The sequence below is a fragment of the Bubalus bubalis genome, chromosome X (genome assembly GCF_019923935.1).
Source record: "Bubalus bubalis isolate 160015118507 breed Murrah chromosome X, NDDB_SH_1, whole genome shotgun sequence".
NCBI classification, from domain to species: domain Eukaryota; kingdom Metazoa; phylum Chordata; class Mammalia; order Artiodactyla; family Bovidae; genus Bubalus; species Bubalus bubalis.
Window position 1 is genome coordinate 128,934,659 of NC_059181.1, and position 20,148 is coordinate 128,954,806.

A 20,148-nucleotide genomic window follows, 5' to 3' on the forward strand; every position below is an offset into this window, starting at 1 on the left:
GATGTTTAGATTTTGTTTTTGCCTGTTCTAACTGGAATTTTCTTTAGGCATTAAGTTGCTTAACGATATTAATCAAGTCCTGAAAACAGCTTACACATGCTACAAGTGAAGCAGCACATCTTTCTTGGGAAGCCTGAGGAATTTGCCTCCCCTCAACAGTTTTTTCTTCCTTCCTGTTCTCAACAGCATGGTGCCCCTCAATCGTGGCTCATTGTAGTCTCCATGCCACAGGCTCTGTGACAGAAAACAGAGTCTCCTGTGCACAGCTTGAGGGTCCTTTGCTTTCCCACCTCAGGGCCTTTATGTTTCTCCGGTGAACGACGAAGCCAAGTGGCTCAAGTGTCCTCCATCATCTCATTAAGACAGGCAGGCCAGGAGGGTGTGGGTGGGGAAAGATGGTGGGCAGCCCAAGGCACTGTAGTCTGTCTTTCTGGCCCCTTGAGGTGGGATCCCTCCTCTGACTTTCAAGAGCTTCCTCCCCCAAATCAAAGTAAATGTTTAAAGTCTTCAACCCTCCCTTGGACACGACTGCCATCTTCCCTTCCTCCTCTTCCATCCTTCACAGCACAGGCTCTGGTTGGGCCAGTAGAGCTGGTTTTATGTCACTTTCGTCCAACATAAAACCTCAATAGCTCTGGCTAGGAAGTGGGGGCAGAGGTGAGAGCCAACAGCGAAGGTGGCCTCAGGGGTGCTGCTGGGACCAGGGGGGTGTGGGGCCAGGGGGCTGCTTGGGTGAGGGGGCTGCGGGGCTGGGGGCTGCTGGGGTGAGGAGGCTGTGGGCAGGAGGCTGCTGGGGTGAGGGCGCTGTGGGGCCATGTGGCTGCTGGGGTGAGGGGGCTGCTGGGCAATGGAGGGGTGTGGGGCTAGGGGGCTGCTGGAGTGAGGGGGCTGCGAGCCCGGAGGCCTGCTGGACTGAGGGGACTGTGGGGCCGGGTGCTGCCAGGAAGGGTGCTCGTCCTTGGCCTAGGCGACAGCCGCCCCTGCTGGGTGACCAGGATTAGACAAGGATGGCTGAGGAGCAGAGCCCCTTCCTGGGATGAAAGTCTGGTGGCCTCAACACAGGCCAGGACCTCACTGTCAGGCTAGGAGATTCCCTCCGTGTCACCTGGCCTTGAGCTGGCATTGAAATCTGACCAAGGCCAGGGCACATCGAAAGGGAGCAGCCAGGCTCAGGGAAGGTTGGCCCCTGCTGTTCCCTCCAGCATGTTTGGTCCTGGGGGCCTCTAAGCCTAAGAGAATTTGCTGCAAAAAGGTGATTGACAGGCCATCTCTTCCTTGTCCCTCCCCCTGTCCCCCCCGCCCCCAGCACTTGGCTTTTTTTGAAGAGGGGCTCATTGGTCCTCTCTCTAAGCAGACCCCAGGAAGAAGGCCTGGTTTAGGAGTACCAGCATGCCATATGCAAGTGAGCCCAGACAGCGAGCTTTTAACATACAATAGGTGTAAGTTCCACCAAGGATTCCCACTATTACAAACTGCAATCAGACTTTTCCTTTGTATACCACGGTTTGGTCCTAGGTTAAGAGTAGTGTGATTTTGTGCCAAATGGCCTGGAGGTCAATGCTCAGACATTCCCGAAAATGTCTAGAAGGGCCCTTAGACATCCTGGAATCCAGCGGTTTTCCAAACTTCGGTGCACATAGGAAGCACCTAGAGGGCTTGTGGGACCACAGATTGCTGGGCCCCATCCCAGTGGTGAGGATTCAGGACCTGGGGAGACCTGAGAGTTTGCATTGCCAAGGACTTCTCGTGTGAGGTTCACGCTGCTGGTCTGGCCACTGCACTTGGAGAACCACGGGTCTAATCCAACGTCTTCATTTCATAGATGGATCAGCTGAGGCAGAACCCCAGCTGGGTTCCAGGATTGGAGTAAACACTAACCAGGTGTTATGACTTTGCAATCTGATTTAGCTGTTCTGGGCCTGCGTTTTCTCATCTACAAAATTAGGTAAGAGCCTCGGTCATTCCTACCCTGGGTTCAGTCTGCAGGTGGCTGCTATTGGGCAGTTACTCAGGCTTTTAGTAACAGCCCTCTGGTTTGGTGTGGCGCTGTCACGCGGTTCTCAGGTCCGTGAGCTTCCACAGCTTCCCTCTGGTTCCTGGGTCGGGTTTAGGCCCTGCCTTTCCTGTGTGGAGCACTGAGAGATGAAGATGCTATCAGGTGGAGGGTAGGACATAAAGCTTTATTCTTTTTGCTGTGGTTTTCTCATTTTGCAGGTGCCTCTTCTGTTTGCTTACATTGCTAAGAATATTGGTTTTCTTTTCTGATGTAGAAAGTTTCCCAATGTTTTCCTTTTCTGTTTCCTTCATATCCTTTGAATTTAAAAATTCTTTACCATCTGATCATAAGGCTATTCAAGGATATATTTTCTTATTTTCCTTGTGATTTTTTATCTTGTATACCCTTATCCCTCTGGAGTTATTTTGACATGTGTTATAAAGTTTGGATCTTGGTTGACTTTCCTTTTTTGTAAATGGCTAATCTCTGGCATCATTTGTTGAGTAATCCCTTTCCTCTCTTTGGATGTCTGGCTGTGCATTCTTAGCACTCTAAGAATGTAGAATAGGTGGGAGTGAGATTTTTGTCGAAGCCTCTTTTTTTCAGATGGGGAAGTTGAGGCCCAGAGCAGCTAACTGGTTTTCCTAAGGTCATGTTAGTGAATGGAGAAGCTCTGACTTCTTTTGTGTGTGTGTGTGTTTATTTTTGGCCGTGCCGAGGCTTCATTGCTGTGCTCGGGCTTTCTCTAGTTGGGGTGAGCAGTGGCTCTTCTTGTTGCAGACCATGGGCTCTAGAGTGCAGGTTCAGTAGTTGTTGCCTGTGGGCTTCATTGCTCCTTGACATGTGGAACCTTTTCGGAGTGGGAATGGAACCCGTGGACCCTGCACTGGCAGGAGGATTCTTAACCACTGAGCCACCAGGAAAGTCCAGATCTCTGTGACCTCTAATCTGAGTTTGAGATATATAGGTCTGCTTGTCTGTCTAGCTCCAGGGACATTTGACAGGGGCAGGTTAGCTAACTGGCCACAAAGTAAATGAGCATGACCTAGGGTCTCTGAGAGGTAGAGACCAGCCTTCCTCAGCCAGCCCAGAGAAACCAGGAAATATGTACTGCACACCTATGTTCAAACTGCCCTGGTGGTTCAGTGGTAAAGAATCTGCCTGCAGTGCAGGAGATGCGGGCGATGTGCAGGAGATTCAGGTTCAATTCCTGGGTTGGGAAAATCCCCTGGAAGTGAAAATGGCAACCCACTCCAGCCTTCTTGCCTGGAGAATCCCATGGACGGAGGGGCCTGGTGGGCTACAGTCCATGAGGTCAGAAAGAGTTGGACACGACTGGGCACACACGCATCCAGTTACCTTTTCTGTGTTGATGATGGTTGTGAGAATATTTAAGATCTGCTCTCTTAGCAACTTTGAAGGACAAAACAGTATTCTTAACTATAGTCACCATACTGAATATTAGATCCACTGAACTTGGCATCTTATAGTTGGAAGTTTGTATCCTTTGAACAACATCTCCTCGTTTTCCGTCCCTGCAGCCCCTGGCAACCACCATTCTACTCTCTGTTTCTGTGAGTTTGTCTCGTTTTAGAGCCCACGTATAAGTGAGATCATACAGTATCTGTCTTTCTCTGACTTATTTCACTTAGCATAATGCCTTCATGGTTTATCCATGTTGCCATGACATTCAGGATTTCCTCTTTTTTATGACCGAATAATGTTTCCTAAATGTATATATGTATATACCTTTACACCCACGTTTTGTTTATCCATTCGTGCACAGGCACTTTGATTGTTTGCATGTCTTGGCTATTGTGAATAATGTTGCAATGAACAAGGGGCTGCAGATATTTCTTTCAGGTAGTTATTAAATTTTCTTTGGCTATATGTCCAGAAGTGGGATTTCTGGATCCTATGGTAGTTTTATTTTTAATATTTTGGAGGAAACCTTATGCAATTTTACATAGTGCCTGTTCCAAGTTACATTCCCACCAACAGTGTACAAGGGTTCCCTTTCCTTTAATATCCTTGCCAACACTTGTTTTGTCTTTTTGAGAATAGTCATTTGAACAGTATTGTATGAGTTCCTATATTAACCGTTTCTTAGATAGATGATTGGAAGAAATTTTCTCCCACTCCATAGATTGCCTTTTCATTTTGTTTCCTTGGCTGTGCATGAGCTTTTTTATTTGATGTAGTCTCACTTGTCTATTTTTGCATTTGCTGCCTGTACTTTTAACGTCATATGCCAACAGGTTTTTGTTTTTTTTTTTTTTTTTTTTTTTTTTTGCCAAAACCTAGGTCAAGGAGCTTGTCATAGGAAAGCTGTGTTTTCTTCCAGGAGTTTTATGATTTCAGGTCTTAAATTTAAGTCTTTAACCCATTTCAAGTGAGTTTTTGTGAGTGCTATAAGATTGGAGTCCAATTTTATTCTTCCCATGAGGATAGCTTGTTTTACCCAATATCATTTATTGAAGAGTCTTTTCCCACTAAATATTCTTGGCTCCCTTGTGAAATATTAGTTGACCGATTACGCATGGGCTTATTTCTGAGCTCTTGATTCTGTTCCATTGTTCCATGCTGTTTCAAATACTATACTTTGTAATATAGTTTGAGATCAGAAAGTGTGATCTCTCCAGCTTTGTTGTTCATTCTCAGGATTGTTTGGGTATTGGAGTCTTTTGTGGTTCCACACAAATTGTAGATTGCTTTTTCTATTCTGTGAAAAGATGTCATTGGAATTTTGATAGGAATTGCATTGCATGTGTAATTGGCTTTGGGTAGTATGGACGTTTTAACAATATTCTTTTTATACAGGAAATGGGGATATCTTTCCCTTTATGTCTTCTTCAATATCTGTCGTCAGTGTCTTATTGTTTTGGTGTATAGATCTTTTGACGTGCTTGGTTAAATGTATTTCTAAGTATTTTACTGTGTTTGCTGTATTGTAAATGAGATTATTTTCATTATTTATTTTTCAGATACTTTGTCCTTAGTGTATAGAAATGCAACAGATTTTTGTATGTTGATCATAGGTCTTGAGAATTTACCAAATTCACTGATGAGTTCTAAAATTTTTTAATGCAGTCTTTAGGTTTTCTGTATAATAAGATCATGTCATCTGCAAACAGACAATTTAACTTCATCCTTTCTGATTTTGATGTTTTTTATTTTTCTTGCCTACGTTCTCTGAGACTTGAGTACAATTCTGAATAGGAGTGGTGAAAGTGGGCACCCTTATCTTGTTTCTGTTCTTAGAGGAAAAGCTGTCACTTTTTCTGCATTGAGGATGATGTTAGCTGTGGGCTTAATGCAGGTGGCCTTTATTATGTTGAAGTATGTGCCTTCCAAACTAATTTGCTGAGAATTTTTTTTATCATGAAAGGATGTTGAATTTTGTCAAATTCTTTTTGTTTGCCACCTGTTGAGATGATCATATGATTTTATCTTTCATTCTATTAATGTGACATTTACTGATTTGTATATTTTGAACCTTCCTTGCATCCCAGGGGTAAATCCCTCCTGATCGTGTGCTATGGAATTCAATTTGATAGTGTTTTGTTGAGAAATTTTGCATCTACCTTTATTAGGAATATTGGTTCATAATTTCTTACAATATCCTTATCTGGTTTTGGTATCAGAGTAATGCTGGTCTCATACACTAAGTCTGGGAGTGTTCCCACCTCTTTGAATATTTGGTAGTTGAGAAGGATTGGCATTCATTCTTTAAATGTTTGGTAAAATTCACCAGGGAAGCCATCTTGTCTTGGAATTTTATGTGTTGGGAGTTTTTTGATTACCGATTCAGTCTCCTGATTTGTTACTATTCTGTTCAGATTTTCAGTATCTTCATGATTCAGTCTCGGTAGGTTGTATGATTCCAGTAATTTATCCATTTCTTCTAGGTTATCCAATTTGTTGGTGTGTAATTGTTCATAGTTATCCCTTAAAATCCTTTGCATTTGTGTGGTATCATTTATAAGGGTTCCATTTCATTTATAATTTTGCATCTTCTCTTTTCATGACTAATTCTAACTATCAGTTTTTCAATTTTGATTATCTTTTCAAAAAACCAACTTTTAGTTTCATTGCTCTTTTTTCTGTTTTCATGTTCTCTATTTCATTTATTTACAAATCTTGATTTCCATGCTTCTCTTAACTTTGGGCTTATTTTTTCCCTAGTTCCTTGAGGTATAATGTATGGTTGTTTGAGATCTTTTTCTAAAGTTAATGTAAGCACTTATTATTATAAACTTTCTTCTTAAAAATGCTTTTGCTGCATTAGTTATCATATGTTGTTCTATTTTTATTTGTTTCAATACATCGTTTTCATTTCCCTTTGATTTCTTTGACCCATTAGGTGTTGAGGAGTGCACTGTTTAGTTTCCATGTATTTGTGAATTTTCCAATCTTCTTCCTGCTTTTGATTCCTAGTTTTATAACATTTCAATCCCAAAAGATACTTGATAAAATTTCAATTTTCTTCCATTTGATGAGACTTGTTTTGTTTTTTGGGATAACTATTACCATTAACACTTGTTGTTTTAACTTGCCTAGATCTTGACTGTCTACATATGGCTTTCCCATCTTGTTTTGAATCCTCACCATTGCCTATGAGATTTCTGCTTTCAGGAAAGGGCTGTGATGCTGGATACATTGTTGCAGATTTACTTATAAAGCAGTTATCCTGGGATAATGTGCTTTAGAAGAGAGGATGCAAGAATGTTTTCTTGGCGTTATTAAGAGGTTATGTTCCTTGACAAAGGAAAAAAATGTGTCTCTAATGTAAAAGTCCGATGATTTAGTCCAAAGATTGTGGACTGTGTGCTTCGTTAAATGTCTCACTTTTTTCATTGCTACTCCATGCTCTGTAAAGACTAGTTTCCCAATCAGTCCACTACCCCTTAAATCACCTTCCCTGTGTCCCTGGGGGACCCTAGTGCCTGTGAATTGGGTAATAGTACACTTCTTGTACTAATTATAAGTGATAGAACACTTATATGGAACACTCTTTACACATGCCCCATGTCAATCTGTTCCAGGCCTGGCAACAGTAAGCACCTCCCTGTGAGACAGAACATTTCTTGGGGGATTATTGTACTCCTCTGGTTAGTCCATTAGTGTTTGTCATCTTGCCCCAATTTCACTGTGACCCGGTCTTCGATTGCCCAGAAATGTATTGCTCGTCCTACATATCCTATTGTTGAAGCTCTTAAGAGCTTGCTGAAATTAAAAATTCCACAGATGCCAAAAGCCATGCTTCCAATCAGGCAAAAAAGAAGCTTACCACAGTGAAGAATGTCTGGGGCCAGTGGAGAGATGTCTTCCCCCCTCACTCCAGCATTGAGGTGGAGATCTCCATGTACCCAAACTTTTAGTGCCTTCCACTCAGGAGCTTCTGCTTCAAAGGTTTTAGCCCAAAGCAAGGCTATATGCCGTCACCCCCACCCTGTGGCATAGTGGTGAAGACTCTGCCTGCCAGTGCAGGATTTCCAGAGATGCAGGTTCAATTCCTGGGTCCAGAAGGTCCTCTGGAGAAGGAAATGGCAACCCACTCCAGTATTCTTGCCTGGGAACTCCCATGGACAGAGGAGGCTGGCGGGCTACAGCCCATGGGGTTGCCAAGAGTCTGACATGACTGAGCACACACACTCACACACGTTCCTGCCCCCATTCCTAGAGACACACATACCTCAAAAGTTACTAGGCTGGACAGCCCCCACATCCCACGTGAACCAGTCTCCCTCAACCACAGAGAAGAGGGAAGTTCAAAATGGGGAGTGGAAAAGGAGAGGAGTCAGGATGCGAGGGATGGTTAGCTATGAGGGATGGGGACAAGTAGCCCAGCAAGTTTTGACTCCTTCCTCCCTATCTTGCCTCACAGTCTTTGGTGGCATTGCCTCCGTTAAGAACTTCAGGCAAAGGAATAAAGATGTAGAATCATTTGCCCTAAGAGTCAGTTGGTTAATAGGCTGGCTCTCCAAGGCACCGACCACCCTAGATTTTCACCTAGGTTCACTGGAAGTTGCTTAAAATTTCCTCTCGAAGGCCTTCCCCTTTAATTCCATCGCCCAAACACATCAAATACTGTGAGCTCCCTTTGGATTCCTGTGCAGTGCCTACCTCATTTTCTTGGGAAACCCAGAAGAGTCTTAGTATAACTTTCAGTGTGTCTGCCTCTGATACCTTGGGGCTACTTTGCTTAAACAGAATTGCAGGACTAGACGTAACTGTGCTTTTTCAGTTCTAAGTGTAATGGTTGAGGAAAACCAATGGGTCCTTGGTTTTCCTGATGATGGTATAATGTGATACTGAAAGGTTGTTGCTGAACGAAAAGGCACTGGGATTCTTGGCCTCCCGTGGAGAAGAAGTCAATCCAGGGCCAGAGACGAGGCTTGATCACTCAGAGCTTTTGTGTGATAACGTTTTATTCAAGTATAAAGGAGATAGAGAAAGCTTCTGACATAGGCATCAGAAGGGGGCAGAAAGAGTACCCCTTGCTAGTCTTCAGCTGGATGTTATATAGTCACTGCCGTTAAGTCACTTCAGGTGTGTCCGACTCTGTGCGACCCCATAGATGGCAGCCCACCAGGCTCCACCATCCCAGGGATTCTCCAGGCAAGAACACTGGAGTGGGTTGCCATTTCCTTCTCCAATGCATGAAAGTGAAAAGTGAAAGTGAAGTCGCTCAGTTGTGTCCGACTCTTCGCGACCCCATGGACTGCAGCCTACCAGGCTCCTCCATCCATGGGATTTTCCAGGCAAGAGTACTGGAGTGGGTGGCCATTAGCAGTCTGTTAATCAAAGAAAGGAATGTCTTAAAACTCAGAATGGCACTAGGCCCCTCATCCATAAGATGCATTTTGGGATCATCTTGGCACCAGATGATTCATCCCAGGCCATGAAACGATTGACTTGAATCTTGCAGAAGGGCAGATTACCCTACAAAGAGTTTCATTTACACAGATTAGGGGAACAATATCTGAGTGTAACATACTGGTTTGTCAAGTAGGTTCTGAGCCATTAGGCGGAACCGACTTGAAGACAGAGTCTGGGGTAAATTCTTAGTACAGTACCACAGCTTAAGACAAACATTTCCATAAGAAAAATGCATTGGTTAACTCAAGGTTTGAGAATAGTTAACTTCAGGTGAAACCAGGTGTCATTATGGCAACACAGTATTTTAAGAGAAACCTCCTTTTAAATTTGTATAGGGAAGGAAGAAAATATCGGTAGTTTGTTTCCTCCTGCTGTTTAAGAGGGAGAAAAGTGTCTGACACTTGCAGCCTATTTCCTCTGTTTGGAGACCCCTGGCCTTCCTGCCTGTTACCCTGTCAATACCAGACAATCACATGCTGGATTTTTGTACTTTCTCTATAAAACATGTGTATCTTTACCTTTTTGATAACGCTAGGTTCTTGATTAACTGGATTTTATTTCCTTTGTATTTTATTCATGAAATTTCATTTAGGTGGATGCCCTTTACCCAGGTAATTCTGGTAGATGAGCTGTTATGCCTTCTCTCTTCTCAGAGTGAACTTCTATTAGGTCATTCTTATTCTGAGCACTCAGCATTATTAATTTTTCTCACAGTTAACAGGTCTGTTTTTAAACACAAGTTATTTTTTCATGCCCAGAGACACATTCTTCAAAGCATTCAGCTTGTTTGAAACTTGTTTGATCTTTGCATATGAAAACAAATACAACAGAACCTGTTCTGTAGTCTGTCATGGGGAGGGCAATCAAATAGGATATTGACAATTCAGACTTGAAGGTTTTCAGAGAAATGAAATGTTCTTAAGAGGTGGTGCAGGGCATAAAGGGCCTCCACTTAGGCATGCCTGAGCAAGCTGATGGCTTCCAGGTGGGTATTTGTATGGGGAAGAGGTGGTATTGAAGTTTTGTATATGAACACCTAGGAAGCAAAGAAAGTGAGCAGTGGGAGGGTATTGCAGTAGAGGGGGCAAGATGGTTCGTATTTCTACTCCAGTCTGGACTAGGGACTAGATCCAAGTACTATAGCAAGATGGGCTATTAGAATGAGGCATTTTTGGAATTACAGGCCAGTATCACTGATGAACATAGATGCAAAAATTCTCAACAAAATTCTACCAAACAATTCAATAACACATCAACAAGGTCATACACCGTGATCAAGTTGAGTTTATTCCAGGGATGCAAGAATTCTTCAATATATGGAAACCAATGTGATACAGCCTATTAACAAATTGAAAGATAAAAACCATATAATAGATGCAGAAAAAGCGCTTGACAAAATTCAGGTCCCATTTGTGATTAACACTCCAAAAAATGGGCATAGAAAGAAGCTACCTCAACATAGAAATGTCCATGTATGACAAGCCCACAGCAAACGTTCTCAATGGGGAAAAACTGAAAGCATTCCCTCTAAGATCAGAAACAAGACAAGGGTGCCCACTCTCACTACTACTCTTCAACATAGTTTTGAAGTCCTAGTTATGCCAATCAGAGTAGAAAAGAAATAAAAGGAATCCAGATGGGAAAAGAAGAAGTGAAGCCTCCCTGATTGCAGATGACATGATACTACACACATAGAACCCTAAAGATAGTATCAGAAAATTACTAGAGCTAATCAGTGAAATTTGCAAAGTCACGGGATACAAAATCCATACACAGAAATCACTTACATTCCTATATACTAACAATGAGAAATCAGAAAGAGAAATTAAGGAACCATTCCCATTCACCATCGCAACAAAAAGCATAAAATATCTAGGAATAAACCTACATAAGGAGACAGAAGGACTGTATAACAGAAAATCATAAGACACTGATGAAAGAAAGCAAAGATGACATGAACAGATGGAGAGATATTCCATGTTCCTGGGTTGGAAGAATCAGTATTGTGAAAATGACTATGCTACCAAATGCAATCTACAGATTGAATGCAATCCCTATCAAAATACCAATGGCTTTTTTTGCACAGAACTAGAATTTTTTCAGAATTCATATGAAGACACAAAAGACCCCAAATAGCCAAAGCAGTCTTGAGAAAGAAGCATGGAGCTGGAGGAATCAGCCTTCCTGATTTCAGATTATACAACAAAGCTACAGTCATCAAAACAGTATGGTACTGGCACAGAAACATAGATACAGACAAATGGAACAAAATAGAGAGCCCAATAATAACCCCCGCACTTATGGGTACCTTCTTTTTGACAAAGGAGGCAAGAATATACAATGGAGCAAAGATAGCCTCTTCAATAAGTGGTGCTGGGAAAACTGGATAGTTACATGTAAAAGAATGGAATTAGAGCATTTCCTAACACCATACACAAAGGTAAACTCAAAATATATTAAAGAGCTAAATGTAAAACCAGCAACTATAAAACTCTTAGAGGAAAACATAGGTAGAACACTTGATGACAGAAATCAAAGCAAGGTCCTACAGTAATGGAAATAAAAACAAAGGTAAACAACTGGAAACTAATTAAACTTAAACGTTTTTGCCCAGCAATGGAAACTATAACCAAGGTGAAAAGTCAACCCTTAGAATGGGAGACAATAATAGCAGATGAAACAACTGACAAAGGATTAATTTCCAAATATACAAGTAGCTCATACAATTCAATACCAGAAAAACAAATAATCCAATTAAAAAGTGGAAAAAAGACCTAAACAGGCATTTCTCCAAAGACGACATATAGATGGCTAACAAACACATGAAAAGATGCTCAACATCACTCATTATTTGGCTCACTCACTCAGTTGTGTTCGATTCTTTGCGACCCCGTGGACTGCAGCACGCCAGGCTTCCCTGTCCAGCACCAATTCCCAGCACTTGCTCAAACTCACGCTCATCAAGTTGGTGATACCATCCAACCATCTCATCCTCTGTTGTCCCCTTCTCCTCAGCGTCTTTTCTAAGGACTCAGTTCTTTGTATCAGGTAGCCATAGTGGTGGAGCTTCAGCTTCAGCTTCAGCCTCAGCCCTTCCGATGAGTATTCAGGACTTACTTCCTTTGGGATTGATTGATTGGATCTCCTTGCAGTGCAAGGACTCTCAATGAGAGTTCTCCAGCACCACAGTTCAAAAGCATCAATTCTTCTGTGCTCAGCTTCTTCTTCTTTTTTTTTTTTAATTTTATTTTATTTTTAAACTTTATAATATTGTATCGGTTCTGAAATATATGGAAATGAATCTGCCACAGGCATACACGTGTTCCCCATCCTGAACCCTCGTCTCTCCTCCCTCCCCATACCATCCCTCTGGGTCGTCCCAGATCACCAGCCCCAAGCATCCAGTATCGTGCATCGAACCTGGACTGGCGACTCGTTTCATATGATATTATACATATTTCAATGCCATTCTCCCAAATCATCTCACCCTCTCCCTCTCCCACAGAGTCCAAAAGACTGTTCTATACATCAGTGTCTCTTTTGCTGTCTCGTATACAGGGTTATTGTTATCATCTTTCTAAATTCCATATATATGCGTTAGTATACTGTATTGGTGTTTTTCTTTCTGGCTTACTTCACTCTGTATAATAGGCTCCAGTTTCATCCACCTCATTAGAACTGATTCAAATGTGTTCTTTTTAATGGCTGAGTAATACTCCATTGTGTATATGTACCACAGCTTTCTTACCCATTCATCTGCTGATGGACATCTAGGTTGCTTCCATGTCCTGGCTATTATAAACAGTGCTGTGATGAACATTGGGGTACACGTGTCTCTTTCCCTTCTGGTTTCCTCAGTGTGTATGCCCAGCAGTGGGATTGCTGGATCATAAGGCAGTTCTATTTCCAGTTTTTCAAGGAATCTCCACACTGTTCTCCATAGTGGCTGTACTAGTTTGCATTCCCACCAACAGTGTAAGAGGGTTCCCTTTTCTCCACACCCTCTCCAGCATTTATTGCTTGTAGACTTTTGGATCGCAGCCATTCTGACTGGCGTGAAATGGTACCTCATAGTGGTTTTGATTTGCATTTCTCTGATAATGAGTGATGTTGAGCATCTTTTCATGTGTTTGTTAGGCATCTGTATGTCTTCTTTGGAGAAATGTCTATTTAGTTCTTTGGCCCATTTTTTGATTGGGTCATTTATTTTTCTTGAATTGAGCTGTAGAAGTTGCTTGTATAGTTTTGAGATTAGTTGTTTGTCAGTTGCTTCGCTTGCTATTATTTTCTCCCATTCTGGAGGCTGTCTTTTCACCTTGCTTATAGTTTCCTTTGTTGTGCAGAAGCTTTTAGTTTAAATAGGTCCCATTTGTTTGTTTTTGCTTTTATTTCCAATATTCTGAGAGGTGGGTCATAGAGGATCCTGCTGTGATGTATGTCGGAGAGTGTTTTGCCTATGTTCTCCTCTAAGAGTTTTATAGTTTCTGGTCTTACATTTAGATCTTTAGTCCATTTTGAGTTTATTTTTGTGTATGGTGTTAGAAAGTGCTCTAGTTTCATTCTTTTACAAGTGGTTGACCAGTTTTCCCAGCACCACCTGTTAAATAGATTCTCTTTAATCCATTGTATATTCTTGCCTCCTTTGTCAAAGATAAGGTGTCCATAGGTGCGTGGATTTATCTCTGGGCTTTCTGTTTTCTTCCATTGATCTATATTTCTGTCTTTGTGCCAGTACCATACTGTCTTGATGACTGTGGCTTTGTAGTAGAGCCTGAAGTCAGGCAGGTTGATTCCTCCAGTTCCATTCTTCTTTCTCAAGATAGCTTTGGCTATTCGGGGTTTTTTGTATTTCCATACAAATTGTGAAATTATTTGTTCTAGCTCTGTGAAGAATACCACTGGTAGCTTGATAGGGATTGCATTGAATCTATAGATTGCTTTGGGTAGTATACTCATTTTCACTATATTGATTCTTCCAATCCATGAACATGGTATATTTCTCCATCTATTAGTGTCCTCTTTGATTTCTTTCACCAGTGTTTTATAGTTTTCTATATATAGGTCTTCAGTTTCTTTAGGTAGATATATTCCTAAGTATTTTATTCTTTCCGTTGCAATGGTGAATGGAATTGTTTCCTTAATTTCTCTTTCTGTTTTCTCATTATTAGTGTATAGGAACGCAAGAGATTTCTGTGTGTTGATTTTATGTCCTGCAACTTTACTATAATCATTGATTAGTTCTAGTAATTTTCTGGTGGAGTCTTTAGAGTTTTCTATGTAGAGGATCATGTCATCTGCAAACAGTGAGCGTTGTACTTCTTCTTTTCCAATTTGGATTCCTTTTATTTCTTTTTCTGCTCTGATTGCTGTGGCCAAAACTTCCAAAACTATGTTGAATAGTAATGGTGAAAGTGGGCACCCTTGTCTTGTTCCTGACTTTAGAGGAAATGCTTTCAATGTTTCACCATTGAGGATAATGTTTGCTGTGGGTTTGTCATATATAGCTTTGATTATGTTGAGGTATGTTCCTTCTATTCCTGCTTTCTGGAGAGTTTTTTTAATCATAAATGGATGTTGAATTTTGTCAAAGGCTTTCTCTGCATCTATTGAGATAATCATATGGTTTTTATTTTTCAATTTGTTAATGTGGTGTATTACATTGATTGATTTGTGGATATTGAAGAATCCTTGCATCCCTGGGATCAAGCCCGCTTGGTCATGGTGTATGATCTTTTTGATGTGTTGTTGGATTCTGATTGCTAGAATTTTGTTAAGGATTTTTGCATCTAGGTTCATCAGTGATATTGGCCTGTAGTTTTCTTTTTTGTGGCATCTTTGTCAGGTTTTGGTATTAGGGTGATGGTGGCCTCATAGAATGAGTTTGGAAGTTTACCTTCCTCTGCAATTTTCTGGAAGAGTTTGAGTAGGACAGGTGTTAGCTCTTCTCTAAATTTTTGGTAGAATTCAGCTGTGAAGCCGTCTGGACCTGGGCTTTTGTTTGCTGAAAGATTTTTGATTACAGTTTCAATTTCTGTGCTTGTGATGGGTCTGTTAAGATTTTCTATTTCTTCCTGGTCGAGTTTTGGAAATTTGTACTTTTCTAAGAATTTGTCCATTTCTTCCAAGTTGTCCATTTTATTGGCATATAATTGCTGGTAGTAGTCTCTTATGATCCTTTGTATTTCTGTGTTGTCTGTTGTGATCTTTCCATTTTCATTTCTAATTTTATTGATTTGATTTTTCTCCCTTTCTTTCTTGATGAGTCTGGCTAATGGTTTGTCAATTTTATTTATCCTTTCAAAAAACCAGCTTTTGGCTTTGCTGATTTTTGCTATGGTCTCTTTTGTTTCTTTTGCATTTATTTCTGCCCTAATTTTCAAGATTTCTTTCCTTCTACTAACTCTGGAGTTCTTCATTTCTTCCTTTTCTAGTTGCTTTAGGTGTAGGGTTAGGTTATTTGTTTGACTTTTTTCTTGTTTCTTGAGGTATGCCTGTATTGCTATGAACTTTCCCCTTAGGACTGCTTTTGCCGTGTCCCACAGGTTTTGGGTTGTTGTATTTTCATTTTCATTCGTTTCTATGCAAATTTTGATTTCTTCTGTGATTTGTTGGTTATTCAGCAGCGTGTTGTTCAGCCTCCATATGTTGGGATTTTTAATAGTTGTTCTTCTGTACTTGAGATCTAATGTTACTGCCTTGTGGTCAGAAAAGATGCTTGGAATGATTTCAATTTTTTTGAATTTACCAAGGCTAGATTTATGGCCCAGGATGTGATCTATCCTGGAGAAGGTTCCATGTGCGCTTGAGGGAAAAGGTGAAATTCATTGTTTTGGGATGAAGTGTCCTATAGATATCAATTAGGTCTAACTGGTCTAGTGTATCGTTTAAAGTTTGTGTTTCCTTGTTAATTTTCTGTTTAGTTGATCTATCCATAGGTGTGAGTGGGGTATTAAAGTCTCCCACTATTATTGTGTTATTGTTAATTTCTCCTTTCATACTTGTTAGCATTTGCCTAACTATTGCGGTGCTCCCGTGTTGGGTGCATATATATTTATAATTGTTATATCTTCTTCTTGGATTGATCCTTTGATCATTATGTAGTGACCGTCTTTGTCTCTCTTCACAGCCTTTGTTTTAAAGTCTATTTTGTCTGATATGAGTATTGCTACTCCTGCTTTCTTTTGGTCCCCATTTGCATGGAAGCTCTTTCTCCAGCCCTTCACTTTCAGCCTGTATGTGTCCCCTGTTTTGAGGTGGGTCTCTTGTAGACAGCATATGTAGGGGTCTTGTTTTTGTATCCATTCAGCCAGTCTTTGTCTTTTGGTTAGGGCATTCAATCCATTTACGTTTAAGGTAATTATTGATAAGTATGATCCCGTTGCCATTTACTTTATTGTTTTGGGTTCGAATTTATACACCGTTTTTGTGTTTCCTGTCTAGAGAATATCCTTTAGTATTTGTTGGAGAGCTGGTTTGGTGGTGCTGAATTCTGTCAGCTTTTGCTTGTCTGTAAAGCTTTTGATTTCTCCTTCATATTTGAATGAGATCCTTGCTGGGTGCAATAATCTGGGCTGTAGGTTATTTTCTTTCATCGCTTTAAGTATGTCTTGCCATTCCCTCCTGGCTTGGAGAGTTTCTATTGAAAGATCAGCTGTTATCCTTATGGGAATTCCCTTGTGTGTTATTTGTTGTCTTTCCCTTGCTGCTTTTAATATTTGTTCTTTGTGTTTGATCTTTGCTAATTTGATTAATATGTGTCTTGGGGTGTTTCACCTTGGGTTTATCCTGTTTGGGACTCACTGGGTTTCTTGGACTTGAGTCATTATGTCTTTCCCCATTTTAGGGAAGTTTTCAACTATTATCTCCTCAAGTATTTTCTGATGGTCTGTCTTTTTGTCGTCGTCTTCTGGGACCCCTATGATTCGAATGTTGTAGCATTTAACATTGTCCTGGAGGTCTCTGAGATTGTCTTCATTTCTTTTAATTCGTTTTTCTTTTTTCCTCTCTGATTCATTTATTTCTACCATTCTATCTTCTAATTCACTAATCCTTTCTTCTGCCTCTGTTATTCTACTATTTGTTGCCTCCAGAGTGTTTTTGATTTCATTTATTGCATTATTCATTATATATTGACTCTTTTTTATTTCTTCTAGGTACTTGTTAAACCTTTCTTGCATCTTCTCAATCCTTGTCTCCAGGCTATTTATCTGTGATTCCATTTTGATTTCAAGATTTTGGATCAATTTCACTATCATTATTCGGAATTCTTTATCAGGTAGATTCCCTATCTCTTCCTCTTTGGTTTGGTTTGGTGGGCATTTATCCTGTTCCTTTACCTGCTGGGTATTCCTCTGTCTCTTCATCTTGTTTATATTGCTGAGTTTGGGGTGTCCTTTCTGTATTCTGGCAGTTTGTGGAGTTCTCTTTATTGTGGCATTTCCTCGCCGTGTGTGGGTTTGTACAGGTGGCTTGTCAAGGTTTCTTGGTTAGGGAAGCTTGTGTCGGTGTTCTGGTGGGTGGAGCTGTATTTCTTCTCTCTGGAGTGCAATGAAGTGTCCAGTAATGAGGTATGAGTTGTCTATGGTTTCGGGTTTACTTTGGGCAGCCTGTATCTTGGAGCTCAGGGCTGTGTTCCTGTGTTGCTGGAGAATTTGCTTGGTATGTCTTGCCCTGGAACTTGTTGGCCCTTGTGTGGTGCTTGGTTTCAGAGTAGGTATGGAGGTGTTTGATGAGCTTCTGTCTATTAATGTTCCCTGGAGTCAGGAGTTCCCTGGAGTTAGGGGTTGGACTTAAGCCTCCTGCTTCCAGTTATCGGTCTTATTTTTACAGTAGTTTCAAAACTTCTCCTTCTATACAGCCCCATTGATAAAACATCTACGTTAAAGATGAAAAGTGTCTCCACCGTGAAGGCCACCCAGAGAGGTTCACAGCACTACATGGAGAAGAGAAGAGGGAGGAGGGAGTTAGAGCTGACCCGAATGAGATGAGGTGGAATCAATAGAGGAGAGAGCAGGCTAGCCAGTAATCACTTCCTTATGTGCACTCCACAACTGGACCGCTCAGAATGTTCAGGGAATTATACAGAGAAGACAAGAAGGAGGAAGGAGACAGAGTTGGCCAGGAGGATAAAAGCGGGAATGAAAAGGAGGGAGACAGATCCAGCCAGTAATCAGTTCCCTAAGTGTTCTCCACCGTCTGGAACACACAGAAATTCACAGAGTTGCATAGAGTAGAGAGGGGTTAGGGAGGAGACACAGGTGACCTGGTGGAGAAAAAGGAGAGTCCAAAGAGGGAGAGAGCAGTCAAGCCAGTAATCTCGCTCCCTAGTGAAAAATGGGTCCTGAAGATTGGGTTCTTAAAGGTACAAAATTGGTAACAAATACATAAAAGCAAAAATTAAAATTCTAGAGTAGAGTTTGGAATTTCAAAAATACAATGTTAAAGAAAAGAAGAAGGAAAATAAAGAGAGTGGAAAAAAACAAAGTCACAAAAATTATAAAGAAAATATAGGTACAAAATTGATAACAAATACCAAAAAGCATAAATTAAAAATCTAGAGTGGAGTTTGGAATTTCAGATATACAATGTTATATAAAAGAAGAAGAGAAAGAGAGAAAAAAAAGTCACAAAAATTATTTAAAAAATATATGTATATAGGTATAAAATTGATAACAAATACCAAAAAGCTAAAATTAAAAATCTAGAGTAGAGTTTGGAATTTCAAAAATACAATGTTAAAAGAAGAAAAAAAAAAAACAAGGTCACAAAAATTATAAAAAACATATATATGAAGTTTGCTTTTTAAAAAAAATAGGGTCTTTTTTTTTTTTTTGCAAAGTAATAGTAGGTTATAAAAGTGAAAATTAAAGTAATAATAGAGGACTTAAAATTCTTTTTAAAAATTAAAAAAGAAAGAACAATTGTAAAAATAGTAAAAATATATCTAGGACTTTCTCTGGTTTTGTTTTGGGTATTGTAGGGTCAGTTCATTTTCGGCTAGTTCCTTGGTCGACTTATATTTCTCAAGATCTATAGGCCCCTTCCTATGTATTCAGTTCTAACCACAGGGTTTTAATCTATTGCCTGTAGCTTCCAAGGCGGTTCCCTCTGTTATAGCTTCTTCTGTTTGCTGGTCTCTTCAGTGTCTGGTTTCCGCCCTGACACAAAGGGGACGGTGGTGGACACTTTTTTTTTTTTTTTTTTTTTAGGCTCACTTGTTCAGTCGCGCTGGGGGAGGGAGGGACGCTGCAAACAAATAACACCGGCGTGTGCTCGCAGTGCCTCAGCCACACTGGGCCTGCCTCCACTCTCGGCACGTGTAGCCTCCCTGACCACACTGCTCAGGCTCTAGGTTGCTCCGCCAGGAACCATCCGTGGCCGGCCCTGGGCTGCTTAAACCTCCCAGGTCTAAGCCGCTCAGGTTCAGGCACTCGGGTAGTCCTCAGAGGCGCAGACTCAGTTGGGCCAGCGTTTTGTGCCCTTCCCAGGTCCGAGCAGCTCAGGTGATGAGGTGTTTGGCGAGCGCGATTGCTGCGACTTCTCACCTCCCCGCCGCTGGGTTATCTAGGTGTACAACCGGCGCACCTTCTCAGGCGGATGTTGACCGTCCAGACTCCCAAGAAGTTTTAGTTAGCAAAAAAGCCTGCTTACAGTTTTGTAGATAATGTCTCTCTGGGGCTGCGATTGCCCCCTTCCGGCCCTGGCTGCCTGTCACCAGAGGGGGACGGTCTGCAGCTGGCTATCTCTGTACAGTCCTTTGTTCCGTGCGCGGGCCTGGTGATGTCTTAGGTTAGGGCTGGCTTTTCGCGTGGTAGATATCCCACAGTCTGGTTTGCTAGACCAAATTATTTTGCTCAGATAGCACTCGGGGTATTCAGGCCAGATCCTTATTCTAAGTGATGCAGCCCGCGCCACGCCTCCCTGCCCAGCCCCGGCTTGCTAATGGCAGATGCAGGCGTCTGCACTGCTTCTCCACTGAGGGAGTTACGGTAGGGCTCGTAATCTGTGGGTTTTAATTGTTTGTTTATTTTTCCTCCCTGTTATGTTGCCCTCTGTGCTTCCAAGGCTCGACACAGATTCGGTAGTGAGAAGGTTTCCTGGTGTTTGGAAACTTCTCTCTTTTTAAGACTCCCTTCCCGGGACGGAGCTCTGTCCCTCCCTCTTTTGTCTCTTTTTTTGTTTTATATATTTTTTCCTACCTCTTTTCGAAGACATGGGTTGCTTTTCTGGGTGCCTGATGTCCTCTGCCGGCATTCAGAAGTTGTTTTGTG

At 41.3% G+C, this 20,148-nt stretch overlaps 1 long non-coding RNA gene across 1 annotated transcript in view; it reads left to right on the forward strand.

Annotated features, from left to right (window-relative positions):
• The first annotated feature begins 1,969 nt into the window (after positions 1-1,969).
• LOC123465385 overlaps positions 1,970-20,148 on the forward strand; it is a 49,178-nt gene continuing 30,999 nt past the window's right edge. The window contains exon 1 of the long non-coding RNA XR_006640599.1: positions 1,970-2,165. This is a non-coding gene — a long non-coding RNA (uncharacterized LOC123465385). The remainder of the gene's footprint in view (positions 2,166-20,148) is intronic.